Source organism: Ranitomeya variabilis, chromosome 5 (assembly GCF_051348905.1).
Source record: "Ranitomeya variabilis isolate aRanVar5 chromosome 5, aRanVar5.hap1, whole genome shotgun sequence".
Lineage (NCBI taxonomy): Eukaryota > Metazoa > Chordata > Amphibia > Anura > Dendrobatidae > Ranitomeya > Ranitomeya variabilis.
This window is the reverse complement of record NC_135236.1, coordinates 194,737,902-194,756,019: the sequence shown is the minus strand read 5'-3', so window position 1 is coordinate 194,756,019 and position 18,118 is coordinate 194,737,902. Positions and strand designations below refer to the sequence as shown.

The 18,118-nt window shown below is 43.3% G+C and overlaps 1 protein-coding gene across 1 annotated transcript in view; it reads right to left on the bottom strand.

Annotated features, from left to right (window-relative positions):
* The window catches only part of FAM227B (family with sequence similarity 227 member B), a 1,130,503-nt gene that overhangs the window by 827,118 nt on the left and 285,267 nt on the right, over positions 1 to 18,118 (bottom strand). The window lies entirely within an intron of this gene.

Sequence of the window (18,118 nt, the reverse complement as noted above, 5' to 3'; positions counted from 1 at the left end):
TGCTGCGTCTCATTAAGAAGGAAAGTCACGCCTCCAAGACAGTTTGACTGTATAAGGGGGCTAAATGTTATACGTGTTTCATTCAGCGTCTGCAAGATTCAAAACTTAAAGAGCAACCTTTGACTTGTGCAGCATTACAGCTGCACAAGGTGTGGCTCTTCTAGTTTGTAACACCTGAGGGGGGTTAAAGGTTACCTTTAAAATTGGTTCAATTAGGCTTCGGCCTACACTCTGCTCCCTCTCCTCCTGCTGTCCCTGGGCTCTAACACCGCCAGTTGGCGCCCAGAAATGCTAGCTGCACAGAGAAAAACACCCGCCAATCTGTCAGTGGGGTTCAGCAACGCCAGCTGTTCCCCTGCTGTGTAGGCGGCAACGTGTCCTGCAAACGCCACGCAAACACAAAGCTCCCGCCAGTGCAGGCTTCGGCCTACACTCTGCTCCCTCTCCTCCTGCTGACCCTGGGTTCTAACACCGCCAGTTGGCGCCCGGAAGTACTAGCTGCACAGAGAAAAACACCCGCCAATGTGTCAGTGGGGTTCAGCAACGCCGGCTGTTCCCCTGCTGTGTAGCCGGCAACGTGTCCTGCAAACGCCACGCAGACACAAAGCTGCCGCCAGCGCAGGCTTTGGCCTACACTCTGCTCCCTCTCCTCCTGCTGTCCCTGGGCTCTAACACTGCCAGTTGGTGCCCGGAAGTGCTGGCTGCACAGAGAAAAACACCAGCCAATGTATCAGTGGGGTTCAGCAACGCCAGCTGTTCCCCTGCTGTGTAGCCGGCATCGTGTCCTGCAAATGCCACGCAGACACAACAGACCTCCAAATGCCTCCAGTGCAGGCTTCGGCCTACACTCTGCTCCCCCTGCTGACCCTTTCCTCCAACACCACTAGTTGGGGCTCTAAGAAGACAAGCTTGAATAGGTCCCCATCCTGGTTCCAGTACCGTCAGCTGGTTCCGGGCAGAGCCTTTGGCTTAGGTGCCTCCTTCTGGGTATCCGAGTTCCACCAACGTCAGGTGGTCCTTGGTAGTGCTTTCAGGCATGGGTACCTCCTGCTTAGTAACCGTGTTCCAGTAACGTCAGCTGGTCCTCGGTAGTTCCATTGGCTCTTGGACCTTCGGCTACCCATCCGGGTTCCAGTACCATCAGCTGGTTCTCGGCAGTGTCTTTTGCTCTTGTACCTTCTGCCCCCCATCCTGGTTACAGTACCATCAGCTGGTTCCGGGCAGAGCCTTTGGCTTAGGTGCCTCCTTCTGGGTATCCGAGTTCCACCAACGTCAGGTGGTCCTTGGTAGTGCTTTCAGGCACGGGTACCTCCTGCTTAGTAACCGTGTTCCAGTAACGTCAGCTGGTCCTCGGTAGTTCCATTGGCTCTTGTACCTTCGGCTACCCATCCGGGTTCCAGTACCGTCAGTTGGTTCTCGGCAGTGTCTTTTGCTCTTGTACCTTCTGCTCCCCATCCTGGTTCCAGTACCGTCAGCTGGCTCCGGGCAGAGCCTTTGGCTTAGGTGCCTCCCTCTGGGTATCCGAGTTCCACCAACGTCAGGTGGTCCTTGGTAGTGCTTTCAGGCACGGGTACCTCCTGCTTAGTAACCGGGTTCCAGTAACATCAGCTGGTCCTCGGTAGTTCCATTGGCTCTTGGACCTTCGGGTAGCAATCCGAGTTTCAGTTCCATCAGCTGTTTCTCGGCATTTTCTCAGCCTTCTTGTACCTTCTGCTACATTTCCAAGTTCAAGACCCTAAAGACGATGACCCGGAAGACCACCCCTAAGATGACGACGACACCAGTGACGACAACCACTGAGATGACGACGACCCCGGAGACGACGACCCTGGAGACGACGACGACATGGGAGACCGAGAAGCCGAAGAACAAGAGGCTGCAGAACAAAGAGCAGAACAACATTAAGCATAACACTAAATATCAGAGCAAAAGATATTATCTAAATTATAAGCAGAAGAAGACTAAGCAGTGTATGAGGGTGAGTCCGTTCCTCCTTGTGGTGCCCCTGGATAAAGCCTGATGCTGCAGGCCAAACTGAACGCGGACAAATGTATCTCTTTTGTGACAGGCAGAACGGAAGGTGTAATCTTCAAACTTTTATAGATAACAACTACGGGAATGCCTGTCACAAATAAGAATATGATGAAGAAGTTGAATATGAAGAAGAATAATAGTTAAATAAAAAGAATATGAACAATGTAACAAAAAAAATTATAGGTAGAAGACGAAGAAGAAGATGAATAAGGTGAAGAAGAACTTGATGTCAAAGATGCTGATGATGATGAAGAAGAAAGTGTGGGAAAAGTAAAAAAGAGGGTGAAGGGTGTGGAAGTAGTGAAACATCAATATCTGACAAAATAAAAAAAATCTTAACATAGTCAACATCTTTGTAACTCCGAACGTCTTAAAAAATTTTTAAAATTCCTGCTATTCTATTTAATTGGGCTAAACCTCTATGCCTTTAATGTCTCCGCCACCTCCCCCAATACATCCTACATTATTCTTAGTTGTTTTCCTTCATGTAGAATGAACCTACAAGGAAAGAAAGGGTTTATTTTAATTCCGATATTTTCGTCCCATTGACTTGCATTGGTATCGGGTATCGGTATCGGCGAGAGCCGATATTTCGCCGGTATCGGCCGATACTTTCCGATACCGATACTTTCCGATATCGGAAGGTATCGCTCAACACTAGTCAATACCTCATATGTGGCTGCACAGTACTGCTTAGGCATATAGAGAGACTCAGGAAGGGAGGAGAATTATTTGCCTCCTGGAACACAAATTTCCCTAGAATAGTTTGCGAACTCCATATACAGAGCACTTAAGTGCTAGAAGAGCAGAAACCCTCCCTTAAGTGACCCCATTTTGGAAATTATACCCTTTTGGGAATTTATCTACAGGTGTAGTAACGATTTTGACTCCATGAGTGTTTTCGAGAAACAAGCAGCAATGAATGTTGCCGAGTGAAAATTGAAACCTGCTGTTGTAGTGAACAGTATGCTATAGTGTCCAGTACGTTGTAGTGACCTGTACCTTATCGTCACCAGTACGTTATGCTTAGCTCCTGCTTCTATAGACTTGCACCCGTAAGTTAGGCGGGCTCTCATCGCTTCAGAAATGCCAAACATGTGGACGCTATATGCGGTTTAGGTACACTATGAGGTTCAGAAGGGAGGGGGCATTTGGATTTGGGAGGCAAAATTTGCTGAATTTCTTTTGAGGGGCGAGAAGCCATTTAGCTTTTCTAGAGCCTTTGTGCTGCCAGTAACGTGGAAGCCCCTATATTTCCATTAACATATGACGGATCTGAGATGGGACTTGATTTTTTTGTGGATTAAGTTTAAGCTTGTTATTAGGAACACTTTACATAACATTTTGATCACATTTGTCTGGAACTCTAAGCTGAGCACTTACATTGGGGTTTCCATCTAAATCTCTGAGTGACGTGATTAAAATGGTTATTTCACAAAATTTTGATTTCTGAACTCTTCCTGAGTTAAAACATTAGTATTGTTGTTTCTAAATGATTATGAACTTGTTTTCTTGCATTATTTGAGGTCTGAAAGCACTGTTTTGTTTTTTTTTAATTTTGAACAATTTTCTTTGTAAGAAAAAAATACAAAATTTATTGCTTGGAAATTCGGAGACATGTTTGCAGAAGTTTATAGACTAAAAGAACAATATACATTTTATTCAAAAATACACTGTGTGCAGAATTATTAGACAAGTTGTATTTTGATCACATGATACTTTCCATACATGTTGTCCTATTCCAAGCTGTTCAGGCTTGAGAGCCAACTACCAATTAAGTAAATCAGGTGATGTGCATCTCTGTAATGAGGAGGGATGTTGTCTAATGACATCAAAACCCTATATAAGGTGTGCTTAATTATTAGGCAACTTCCTTTCCTTTGGCAAAATGGGTCAGAAGAGAGATTTGACGGGCTCTGAAAAGTCCAAAATTGTGAGATGTGTTGCAGAGGGATGCAGCAGTCTTGAAATTGCCAAACTTTTGAAGCGTGATCACCGAACAATCAAGCGTTTCATGGCAAATAGCCAACAGGGTCGCAAGAAGCGTGTTGGGCAAAAAAGGCGCAAAATAACTGACCATTAATTGAGGAAAATCAAGCATGAAGCTGCCAAGATGCCATTTGCCACCAGTTTTGCCATATTTCAGAGCTGCAACGTTACTGTAATAACAAAAGGCACAAGGTGTGTGATACTCAGGGACATGGTCAAGGTAAAGAAGGCTGAAAAACGTCCACCTTTGAACAAGAACATAAGATAAAACGTCAAGACTGGGCCAAGACTTAAGACTGACTTTTCAAAGGTTTTACGGACTGATGAAATGAGAGTGACTCTTGATGGGCCAGATGGATGGGCCAGAGGCGGGATCAGTAAATGGCAGAGAATTCCACTCCGACTCAGACGCCAGCAAGGTGGAGTTGGGGTACTGGTATGGGCTGGTATCATCAAAGATGAACTTATGGGGCCTTTTCGGGTTGCGGATGGAGTGAAGCTCAACTCCCAGACCTACTGCCAGTTTCTGAAAGACAACTTCTTCAAGCAGTGGTACAGGAAGAAGTCAGTATCATTTAAGAAAAACATGATTTTCATGCAGGACAATGCTCCATCACATTCCTCCAACTACTCCACAGCGTGGCTGGCTAGTAAAGGTTTCAAAGAAGAAAAAATAATGACATGGCCCCCTTTTTCACCTGATCTAAACCCCATACAGAACCTGTGGTCCCTCATAAAATGTGAGATCTACAGGAAGGGAAAACAGTACACCTCTCGGAACAGTGTCTGGGAGGCTGTGGTGGCTGCTGCACGCAATGTTGATCGTAAACAGAGCAAGCAACTGACAGAATCTATGGATGGAAGGCTGTTGAGTGTCATCATAAAGAAAGGTGGCCATATTGGTCACTAATTTTTTTGTGTTTTGTTTTTGCATGTCAGAAATGTTTATTTCTAAATTTTGTGCCGTTATATTGCTTTACCTGGTGAAAATAAACAAGTGAGATGGGAATATATTTGATTTTTATTAAGTTGCCTAATAATTCTGCACAGTAATAGTTACCTGCGCAAACAGATATCTTCCTAAGATAGCCAAATCTAAAAAAACCCACTCCAACTTCCGAAAATATTAAGCTTTGATATTTATGAGTCTTTGGAGATGATTGAGAACACAGTTGTTGATCAATAATAAAAATAATCCTCTAAAATACAACTTGCCTAATAATTCTGCACACAGTGTATACCTATAAAGGGAAAAATCGAACAAACTGATTTTGCATTGGTGTCTACATTTTTGCCAGAGCTGTAAATATATTTTTTCATAAAAATATTTATTCATGGGTACAATATATTTAGATTTTTTTTACTGTTATTATTATTTTTTGTTTTTATATTTTTATAATTTTTTAAAACTTTTTTGTATCTTTTTTTAAAACTTTTTTTTTACTTTGTCCCACTATGGGATAGGCTGATCGCTTGTATAGCATAGAGATGCGGGAGCATCCCTATGCTGTGCAAACTGTCAGCGAGCACTGACAGACAAAGTTGCTTGATCATGCTCTGCGCATGATCAAACAACTTTGCTAGCTCTGGTGACCCGGATGTCATCATGACGACATTGGGTCACGGTGGCAATGATCGCGGGGTCACCTGGCGATAATCGCGCTTGCACAACATTAGTGTGTGCAAAATTGCCGGGACTTATCCATACATCCCAGGTCAAAAAGTACAAGGTCACAGGGACTTATAGATACACTTCAGGTGGTAAAGGGGTTAAGCTGTGCACCCGCTATCCTTTGTACATAATTCCCACCAAGTTATAGTTTAAACAAACAGCAGAAAAAAAAATCTTATGCTAATCAATTTTATATATGGTACCATAGATTCACAATTTTAAGGCTGAAAGAAGACACAAGTCCACCAAGTTCAATCTACAGGTTCTTCTCAAAAAATTAGCATATAGTGTTAAATTTCATTATTTACCATAATGTAATGATTACAATTAAACTTTCATATATTATAGATTCATTATCCACCAACTGAAATTTGTCAGGTCTTTTATTGTTTTAATACTGATGATTTTGGCCTACAACTCCTGATAACCCAAAAAACCTGTCTCAATAAATTAGCATATCAAGAAAAGGTTCTCTAAACGACCTATTTCCCTAATCTTCTGAATCAACTAATTAACTCTAAACACATGCAAAAGATACCTGAGGCTTTTAAAAACTCCCTGCCTGGTTCATTACTCAAAACCCCCATCATGGGTAAGACTAGCGACCTGACAGATGTCAAGAAGGCCATCATTGACACCCTCAAGCAAGAGGGTAAGACCCAGAAAGAAATTTCTCAACAAATAGGCTGTTCCCAGAGTGCTGTATCAAGGCACCTCAATGGTAAGTCTGTTGGAAGGAAACAATGTGGCAGAAAACGCTGTACAACGAGAAGAGGTGACCGGACCCTGAGGAAGATTGTGGAGAAGGACCGATTCCAGACCTTGGGGAACCTGAGGAAGCAGTGGACTGAGTCTGGTGTGGAAACATCCAGAGCCACCGTGCACAGGCGTGTGCAGGAAATGGGCTACAGGTGCCGCATTCCCCAGGTAAAGCCACTTTTGAACCATAAACAGCGGCAGAAGCTGTTGCTAAGTGGTCCCAAGTACTTTTTTCTGATGAAAGCAAATTTTGCATGTCATTCGGAAATCAAGGTGCCAGAGTCTGGAGGAAGACTGGGGAGAAGGAAATGCCAAGATGCCTGAAGTCCAGTGTCAAGTACCCACAGTCAGTGATGGTGTGGGGTGCCACGTCAGCTGCTGGTGTTGGTCCACTGTGTTTCATCAAGGGCAGGGTCAATGCAGCTAGCTATCAGGAGATTTTGGAGCACTTCATGCTTCCATCGGCTGAAATGCTTTATGGAGATGAAGATTTCATTTTTCAGCATGACCTGGCACCTGCTCACAGTGCCAAAACCACTGGTAAATGGTTTACTGACCATGGTATTACTGTGCTCAATTGGCCTGCCAACTCTCCTGACCTGAACCCCATAGAGAATCTGTGGGATATTGTGAAGAGAAAGTTGAGAGACGCAAGACCCAACACTCTGGATGAGCTTAAGGCCGCTATTGAAGCATCCTGGGCCTCCATAACATCTCAGCAGTGTCACAGGCTGATTGCCTCCATGCCACGCCGCATTGAAGCAGTCATTTCTGCCAAAGGATTCCCGACCAAGTATTGAGTGCATAACTGAACATTATTATTTGATGGTTTTTTTGTTTCTTATTAAAAAACACTTTTATTTGATTGGACGGGTGAAATATGCTAATTTATTGAGACAGGTTTTTTGGGTTATCAGGAGTTGTAGGCCAAAATCATCAGTATTAAAACAATAAAAGACCTGACAAATTTCAGTTGGTGGATAATGAATCTATAATATATGAAAGTTTAATTGTAATCATTACATTATGGTAAATAATGAAATTTAACACTATATGCTAATTTTTTGAGAAGGACCTGTATAACTTAACATGTTGTCCAGAGGAAGGCCAAAACACCCCAAAGCCGATGCTAATTGCTACTAAGTAAAAAAAATTCCTCCTTGACTCCAGATATAAAAGTCAAACAATGTCCCAATTATAGAATCTAATACTCATACCCTGTAATATTATGTATTTTTTACATGAACCTGTCATGTCAGATAATACTATTAACTTGCAGATATATAGTTAATCTGCAGATTAAGGCTGTGGCGTTTTTTTCGCCATAAAAACGCATACATTATGCATCCCATCATTTAGAATGCATTCCGCAATTTTTGCACACATGATGTGTTTTTTTCCGCAAAAAAAACGCATTGCGGTAAAAAACGCAGCATGTTCATTAATTTTGCAAATGTTTCGCGTTTTTCCCGCTATTTAATGCACTGGGAAGCTCCAGAAAAAAACGCATCAAAAACACATCAAAAACGCGCAAAAAATGCAAAAAAAAGCATGCGGATTTCTTGCAGAAAATGTCCGATTTTGCTCAGGAAATTTCTGCAAGAAATCCTGAATGTGTGCACATGCACATAGCCTAACAGAGTTAGAAAGGTGCAAGGTTACCATACTGAAAGTGCAGGACCTGGGAGAAAATTACTACCTATGGGAGGTGGAGCCGCATATTCATGACTGTAATGTGCGGCACCACGTGACCGCTCATACAGGAGAAGCTGCGGCGCGGAGAGGATGCTTCGAGGGAGCCAGGTGAGCATTTTCTTTCCAGTGGTCGGGCGCACAGGGGGTGGGAGGGGGGGGAAACAAAGATCTTTATTTCTACCACAAAAAAAACAAAATACAATGATTTTTCATTTCTTCTCTCCAGCGAACGCTGCTGGAGAGAAGAAATGAATGGTGGCTTCAGCACCCAAAGCAGGGGACAGCGCTTACTGTAGCACTGTCTCCTGCACGGTCCGTGTGGTACCCAGTTGGCACACGGGCGGCACACGGCTGCCGCACGTGTGCCACACTGATGTGCCACGTGAGCTCACGGACACGGATAACTCCGGTACCGATATTTCCGGTACCGGAATTATCTGGACGTGTGGGACAGGCCTAAGACTGAAAGCTGGTGGCTGCTTGCAGGAATTAAATTAATTTTCTCCCAATAGCCACACTTTCAGTATGGCAGCTCGACACCTTCATAATGCTAATAACCTGCAGATTAAATCCATATATGCAGGTTAATAGTCTTATCTGACGTGACAGATGCCCTTCAAATTTGTTAACAGATAGTGGTGTTTATTATTGAGTTATTGTGAAGGAAATATATACCGTAATTAATAAGGGAAAAGGATAACAGCAGAATTACATTTAGTTGACAAAAAGGTGACACTGGATATACTAGTATTCTAAGTACAAAAGAGCTTTTGCTGGAAGTGTCAAACATGACACCTCAGCTCTTGGACTCTGAGCTTCAAAGTGAAACACATGGTCTGTAATTAGGTAGAATAGTTCCTATTCACTGTATAGAGAAGAGTTGGGTTGAGGGAAACACAGGATATTTGAAATACAAGGCCCTTAGCTCACTATCCAGTCACCAAACAGCAATTATTAAATAGTCCAATCAGGTGATCCAGAAAATATGAGCCTATGGTCAGGACTATAAAAAGTTGAGTGACACAAAAGACGTTGTTCACATGTGGGGGCTGCCTAGCAGGCTGATGAGATCCATAGTTCATTTCTCCTTCCCTTAAGGAAACAGAACATAAATGTAGACAAAAACATTTATTTCTATCATTTCTCTCTTTTTATTTTATAACTGTTTTGCATATTTGTGTGTCATTTTATTTTTATCTTTTTGTATCTTTTATTTTAAGCACTGTGTATTTTTATAATAAAGCTTAAAAGCTTTAATAAGCTTGATTCTTGTATACTCTAAAGAACCCATAGCCTTTCAGAGAGTTTGTGACCTTTTGATTGTCTGACAGTAACATATTTTGGGGACTCATCATCATCACCACGTGTGTTTGATGAGTGGTGGCAGTGCGTTAAGAAATCGAGGTGTACTGAATGTGTCAGGGTGTGATTTATGCTCAGTTTATACCCTAGAACAGAGGTTGAGTCCTGGATTGAGTAAAATGAGATAAATTAACCCTTGCAGGCGCACCCCACACCATGTGTTCAGAAGTGTGTATGTAACAGTTATCTTTTAAAAGCGAACTTGTCACCAGGTTTGGCTGATATAAGTTATGGCCACCCCCTTTCAGGGCTGATATACAGCATTCTATAATGCTGTATATCTGCCCCCAACCCGACCTGTAAGAGAATAAAAATAACTTTTATTATACTCACCCGTGGGTCGGTCCGAGGGGTGTTGCTCTTCTTGGTCCAGCGGCTCCCATCTTTTTGTGATGTCGTCCTTTTTCTTAGTTTGTGTGGATGACACGTCCATGCGTCATCCAGAGAAGTCTACTCAGCAATGCGTTCCTGCGCAGGCGTACTTCTCTTGAGGGCAGAGCAAAGTACTTTAATTCCATGTTTCATACTTCAAGCTTGCTGAATGCATATTGATATGCACATGTTCCTCACACCTAGCTCTATCCACCCATCTTATCCTATCCTTCACCAACCTTGATGCTAATCAAATGTACTATTAACTGCAATCTGTGAATTGCTCCCTGCTGTGAACTATCCCCCACATCCTTTCTCCTCCCTCTTCCTCTCTCACCTGGATTCATTTCATGGACTCTTCAAATGGTATAAGTTGCATGGTACTGGTCAGATATGGCCTTGGTCAGATGTGCCATCAATTGAAGTGACATCTTTAAAGTGTCATCAGAAATATTGCAGAAATAGTCCAGAAATCGGCCAGACGGTAAGACTAATCACTATCTTCTAAATTTACTTGCCTTTCTTTTCCTCCCCTGCTCTTTAACCATGCTCACATTATCCCCACCGTTTTTGCTCCACTAATCCTCACTTTCCTTCACCCACCTGTTTCCCTTTTCTCCGCTTATTCTCACTGCTGGTGACACATCCCCCCAATCCTGCCCCCCGCCTCATACATTACTACCCCTTTCCCTATCCTTCTCACACTATGAGAAACCACTGCAACCCCTCACACTTAAAACCTGTGCCACTGACCCCCACCACACTGCTTCCCCTTTCTGGGGCACTTTGGAATGCCCGCTCTATCTGCAACAAGCTCCATATGGTCCATGATCTCTTCACTTCTCACAACCTTTTCTTCCTGGCCCTCACTGAGACCTGGCTGATGCCCCCTGACATGGCCTCGCCTGCAGCACTGAGTTACGGTGGCCTCCACTTTACCCACACTCCTCGCTCTGGCAACAGACATGGTGGAGGAGTGGGTATCCTTCTTTCTAAAAACTGCTCCTTCAACCCTATCCAACCCCCACCCTCCCTTATCCTCCCTTCTTTCGAGGTTCACTCTGTCCGTATTTACGCTCCCACCAATCTCCAAATGGCCATCATATACCGACCACCTGGCTCAGCCACTGCCTTCATTGACCAATTCTCCACCTGGCTCCTTCACTTTCTCTCTGCCGACATCCCCACTATCATCATGGGCGACTTTAATATCCCTACTGACACCCACCAGCCAGCAGCCTCCAAACTACTGGCCCTTAATTCATCCTTTGGACTCACCCATTGGTCTACCACAGCCACCCACACAGACGGACATACACTAGACCTCATCTTCACCCGCCTTTGTTCCTTATCTAATCTCACAAACTCTCTCTTCCCCCTATCTGAGAACCATCTACTCACCTTCTCATCCTTGTCCTCCTCACCTGCCCCCCATGTCCAGCCATTACCACATCCTCGCAGAAACCTCGCACATCTAGACACTTACAGTCTCTCAGACTCTCTCCTACCCCTGTCCTCCATATCTTCACTGCACGACACGGACAGCGCCACCGCTTTCTATAACTCGACCCTCACATCAGCCATAAACTCAGTTGCCCCTCTCATGCATGGCACAGTGCGACAAACCAATAGGCAACCTTGGCATAACAATGTCACAAAAAAACTTTGACAAGCATCCAGGGTTGTGGAGCGGCGTTGGAAGAAAACACGCCTGCCAGACGACTTCACTGCCTTCAAACAAGCTACATTTGACTTCAAATCAGCCCTTACCTCTGCTAAACAGACCTATTTCACTAACCTTGTATCTTCACTATCCTACAACCCAAAACAACTGTTCAGCACATTTAACTCTCTCCTCCGCCCACCACTGCCACCTCCAACTCCCTTCATTTCTTCCGAGGACTTTGCCACCTACTTCAAAAACAAGATCGACCAAACAAGGCAAACCTTACTTGTCCACCACCCCAACCACTCCATATACCAGACCTCTGCCCTTCCCTAATAACCTTCCTCTCCAACATCACTGAAGGAGAGCTTACTCGCCTCTTTTCCAAATCACACCTCACCACCTGTGCACTTGACCCCATGCCTTCCCACCTGCTCCCCAACCTCACTAACACGCTTATTTCAGCCCTAACCCATCTCTTCAACCTATCGCTCTCTTCTGGTACCTTCCCCTCTGCCTTCAAACATGCCACCATCACACCCATCCTAAAAAAAACTAACCTTGACTCAACTGCTATGCCCAGCTATCACCCCATATCACTGTTCCCGTTTGCTTCAAAACTCCTTGAGCAGCATGTCCATGGTCAACTTTCCTCCCACCTCTCATCTAACTCTCTCCTTGACAACCTCCAATCTGGCTTCCGCCCCCACCACTCCACCGAAACTGCCCTGACAAAAATTACTAATGACCTAGTCACAGCCAAAGCTAACAGACAGTTCTCCATCCTCCTCCTTCTTGACCTGTCCTCTGCTTTCGACACAGTCGATCACTGCCTACTGCTACAAATTCTTTCTTCCCTTGGCATCAAAGACCTCGCCCTGTCCTGGATTGCCTCATACCTATCCAACCGCACATTTAGCGTTTCCTTCTCCCACACTACCTCCTCATCCCGCTCTCTCTCTGTTGGAGTCCCTCAAGGCTCTGTCCTAGGACCCCTACTTTTTTCCATCTATACCCTTGGCCTAGGACAACTCATAAAGTCCCATGGCTTCCAGTACCACCTGTATGCAGACGACACTCAGATCTACCTCTCTGGCCCAGATGTCACCTCCCTGCTGTCCAGAATCCCGAAGTGTCTGTCAGCCATATCCTCCTTCTTCACCTCTCGTTTCCTAAAACTCAATGTAGACAAAACCGAATTCATCATCTTTCCCCCACCTCACGTATCCCCCCTACCCAATCTATCTATTATGGTAAACGGCATCACGCTCTCTCCCGCTCCTGAAATCCGCTGCCTCGGGGTAACTCTTGACTCTGCCCTGTCCTTCAAACCTCACGTCCAAGCTCTTGCCACCTCCTGTCGCCTCCAACTCAAAAATATTGCCTGAATCCATTCCTTCCTCAGCCCACAATCTACCAAAACTCTTGTGCGTGCTCTCATCATCTCCCGCCTCGATTACTGCAACACCCTCCTCTGTGGCCTCCCTGCTAACTCTCTTGCACCACTCCAGTCTGTCCTCAACCCTGCTGCCCGCCTAATCCACCTCTCTCCTCGCTACTCCCCTGCTTCTCCCCTCTGCAAATCCCTCTACTGGCTCCCAATCCCCCAACAAATCCAGTTCAAACTACTAACACTGATCTACAAAGCCATCCACAACCTGTCCCCTCCCTATATCTCTGAACTAATCTCCCAATATCATCCCTCACGTAATCTTCGTTCATCCCAAGCCCTCCTACTCTCCTCCACACTTATTCGTTCCTCACACAATCGCCTCCAAGATTTCTCCCGAATATCCCCCATCCTCTGGAATTCCATGCCTCAACACGTCCGATTATCCACCACCCTCGGATCCTTCAGACGGAACCTGAAAACCCATCTCTTCAGGAAAGCCTACAACCTACAATAACCGAGCCGCCGCCTCACCACCGCCAGGGCCGCTGCCGCCTCACCCCTACCTTCTGTCTCTTCCCCACTATCCCATAGAATGTAAGTCCGCAAGGACAGGGTCCTCTCCCCTCTGTACCAGTGTGTCACTGTAAACCTGTTTACTGTAAATGATATCTATAACCCTGTATGTAACCCCTTTCTCATGTACAGCAACATGGAATTAATGGTGCTATATAAATAAATAATAATAATAATACTGCAGTGCGCAGGCGCCATGGTTCTCTAACCTTTCCCGGCACCTGCATACTGAAGTACTTTGTTCTGCCCTCAACAGGGCAGAGAAGTACGCCTGCACAGGAACGCAATGCTGAGGAGACTTCTGTGGATGATGCAGGGATGCGTCATCCATATAAAGCAAGGAGGATGGTATTGCAAGACACCGGAAAAAGAAGCGCGAAATCCCTCGGACTGGACCGCCCTGCAGGTGAATGTAATAAAAGTTATTTTTCTTCTCATACAGGTTGGGTTGGTGGCTTAAATACAGCATTATTGAATGCTGTATATCAGCACTGAAAGGTGGTGGCCGTAACTTATATCGGCCAAACCTGGTGACAGGTTCCGTTTAAGATACTATATGCTTTCTTTAAGCACTTCTGCATATGCATAAAGATTAGGTATTTTTACTGCCAAGCAATCTCTTTTAATTTACAACTACTGAGTTTTTGCTTTGCCTTTCTGTCTATGGAGCCCAGCAAAACAGTAGTATTTTAAATGAGCACTTATTTATAGCAATTTCGTAAAAACCCATTTAAGCTCTCCAAAAAAAACAATCCTTTTAAACATTTTTAACAAGTCTAAATGTAGATGTACCTTTTTCAAATCACCCATAGCTGTCTTTGTCTAAAATAAATCATAGATATTATAAAAGAAATGGAGACAAAAACATGTAGATGGGTCAATACATCCACTGAGGTCTTGATAATTCTAATGAGTTTATTAGTAGTGTTACTTGAGATTTCCCAGCATGCTTGGGTTGTCTCCGAGTATCTTGGGTGTGCTCGTAGATTACGTTTGTGTCTCCGCAGCTGCATGGTTTGCGGCTGTTAGACAACCTGAACACATGCAGGGATTGCCTGTTTGTTACGGAATCCCTACATGTATTCAGCCTGTCTAGCAGCCGCAAATCATGCAACTGTGGTGACACAAACATAATCTACGAGCATGCCCAAGATACTCGGAGAACACCCGAGCATGCTCAGAAATCTCGAGAAACGAGCACACTCACTCATGAATATTTATTAGGACTATTATTTTCATAAATCAATATTGTGATCTATTGTTTTGCCTACATTCAAAATGACTAGAGATAAGTAGATCTTTTTAAATTCCAATTCGCAGAATTAAAAAAAAAAATAGATTTTCAGTGAATAAATTTGAATGTATCTCAGTAATGGAAAGATTTAAATTATTTAGAAAATACATGTGTGTGTGTGTGTGTGTGTGTGAGAGAGAGAGAAAACCCAGATGTCCATGAGAGCATACACTTTACAAGTGAAAAAGTGAGAAGACCCAACTGACCATAAGAGCTTACATTCTACAGGAAAGAGCGAGAACACTGCTACACAATACAGGAGAAAGAGAGAGCAGACCCTGCTGACCATAATAGCTTACACTCTACAGGAGAAAGGAAGAGAGGACCATGCTGACCATAAGAGCTTACACTCTACAGGAGAGAGAAACTTTCCCAGTGACTCTGGAGATGTAAAACAACCATGCAGGCTGTGTTCAACTGGGAACCAGAGGTCTCAGAAGTATTGACCTCCCACTATGCAGGGTATGAAAACTCTTTAGATGTCATAGCTGAAGGGCATTATGGGGAGGTCAACGGTGCAAGGCAAAATGATGTTTACCCACTCTCTGATGCTTCAGCAGTGTTGGAAATGGTGCTGGGCTATTCAGTTTTTTACAAAACGCTAATCGAATTTCCAAAATGTTCGAACTTTCATGAAACCGGGAATTTCAGGAAATTCGACTTGCAATCGATCCAATGCGGATCAATCTATTCATCTTTAAAAAAAGACGCTTTGTCATATCCTACAATTGGACCTACTATGGTGATATAATCAAAATACTTCATGATTCTATTGTCAAAACTTTGCCACACAAAATTGTATACAGATAGCCTAGATATTGTCGCCTTATATAGTAACCTTAAGGCATATAACATTAACCTATATAAGAAAACTGAGCAGAGGAGGGCAATCTCACCTGCTCTAGTCATTTGGGGTCCTAAACTATCCCAGACCTGATAATCTCCTTATTAGATCAGATGATCAGTACTGAATGTTTTCTAATTTCCTCTATCCAGATAATCTAAACCCAATCGATTTGCTGAGGCAACCACATCAGTTAGATATTTCAATTTGTACATAAACTGAAATTAAGCCATATGATCTTCATGAGACATCCCCATCATATCATAAGCAAAAATTTGGAGTAATGGAAAATGGCTCTCTGCAATAACACTTGGTAAAAGCCTACATATGCCTACTGTCATGTGTCCATATCCCTTTTTACCCTCAGGCTAGACTCTAGTTCTCCAAAATTCTTCTTTAACTACTTACATTATTTGTGAGGGATTCTTTGTTTTTGCATTTGGTTTTGAACCCAATCAGTGCAGCAAGTCAACAGTAATAACCACTGAGCCACCAGGCTTTCTTACGTTTACATTAAGAAAGCTGCATGAACCCATGCATATTATGGGATAAGTTTTAGAATTTAAGGCATCAGTTTGGGATACATATATGTTAGCTTTTAATTCAAACACATCCTGCCATAACCACCCAGGCAGAGGTACAGCTGCTCTTACCCAAGCAACCATAAGGACACAGTATTTCATTATACTGAAACACATTCCATATTTCTTTACAGGAGTTGTCCACTCCTGAGCAGTCCCTTTTAAAAGGTAATCTGTCACCATGCTTTTGCTGCTCCATCAGAGAACAGCATTATCCAGGGGCAGATAACTTGATTGCAGAAATGTATAATTTACTGGACTGCATGCTGTCATTTTGATAAGATCGCTGTTTTACTTGCTGCAGATCCAGCAGTTCTCTGAATATTGAGCTCTGATTAATCCCACCCACACCACTGATTGGCAGAAAGTGCAGTGTACACAGAAAAACTGACAATTAGTGGAGCTAGAGTTATACAGAGGTCATGAATATGCTTGACTACCTAGCAGCAGTTTAACTAGTCCTCTAGTGATAGTCTCCTGCTGATAAAATGTGATTTTATCAAAACTACACTAAGCAGTCTAGTAAAGGTACCTTCACACTAAACAACTTTCCAACGAGAACGACAACGATCCGTGACGTTGCAGCGTCCTGGATAGCGATCTCGTTGAGTTTGACACGCAGCAGCGATCTGGATCCCGCTGTGATATCGCTGGTCGGAGCTAGAAGTCTGGAACTTTATTTGGTCGCTAGATCGGCGTGTATCGTCATGTTTGACAGCAAAAGCAACAATGTCAGCAATGTTTTTACATGGAGCGTGAACGATAAGTGAGTCGCCGTTACGTCACTGGATCGCTCCTGCATCGTTCTGGAGTTGCTGTGTTTGACATTTCTACAGCGACCTAACAGCGACGCTCCAGCGATCTAGTTTAGGTCGGATCGTTGTCTATATCGCTGGAGCGTCGCTTAGTGTAACGGTACCTTAAGACACACATAATTGGAATCAGGGTTCCAGTCTCTACATTATGCTGGTCTCAGATTAGGTAGCAAAAGCCAGGTGACAGGTTCTTTTTAATTGCCTCATTGTACTTACCTCCCAGATAGGTGCTACTCTGCTTGATCTCATTCCATATTCAATGTTATGTTATCGATGTAGCCAATGAATATCTTGTGTTGCTGTATATGTGTAAATTATTTAACAATCATTTTATATTTAACTGAAACGTTGCATTCTTGTATGATCTGCCTTGTACTCCACAAAAATCAAGTACATGATCAGACTTTTCTAGAATTTTACTTACATTAATACATCATTTTAAATTTCATGTGCCGGACATAACAGAATAAAAACAACTAATATTACCAAAACTATGACAAACTGCAAGGCCACACTAGCATAAGCAATAAAATAAGTTATTGTGCATAGTGTGCTGTATATTTAAGGCCTAGGCCTTATGTAATGTACAATCTCAGTTTATGTATATCATGCAACAGCAAACAAGATCACAGGAAAAGCTGATACTGTGATCTGAACCAGGTTTACCCTGGGAATGTTCTTAATCTCTGAAACTCCTCCGTCTACTCTAATTATAATTCCACACTCCATGCACAGTCTTTAAATATAGACAATGATACTTTATACTGTCCGTACACATACAAAGTGCAGCCTCAAAGATCTCTCCACAGAAAATTATATTCACAGAAGTTTTGAATGAAGGTGCTTGCATTATTTTATCTTTCCTTTTCTATATATTTAATGTCAAAAATATTTCAGTGGGTATTTTAATTCAAGTTACCTCTACAGAACTGTCTATAATGCGTAGCATGGTTGTATAGAACCGTGAGTCATGTTCTATGCTGTAGGAAAATATTCCAACTCATAACAGGCTTCATTTCAGGTTATGAAATTAGCAGGGGTTTTTTTTCACTCCTTAATGGTATTTATC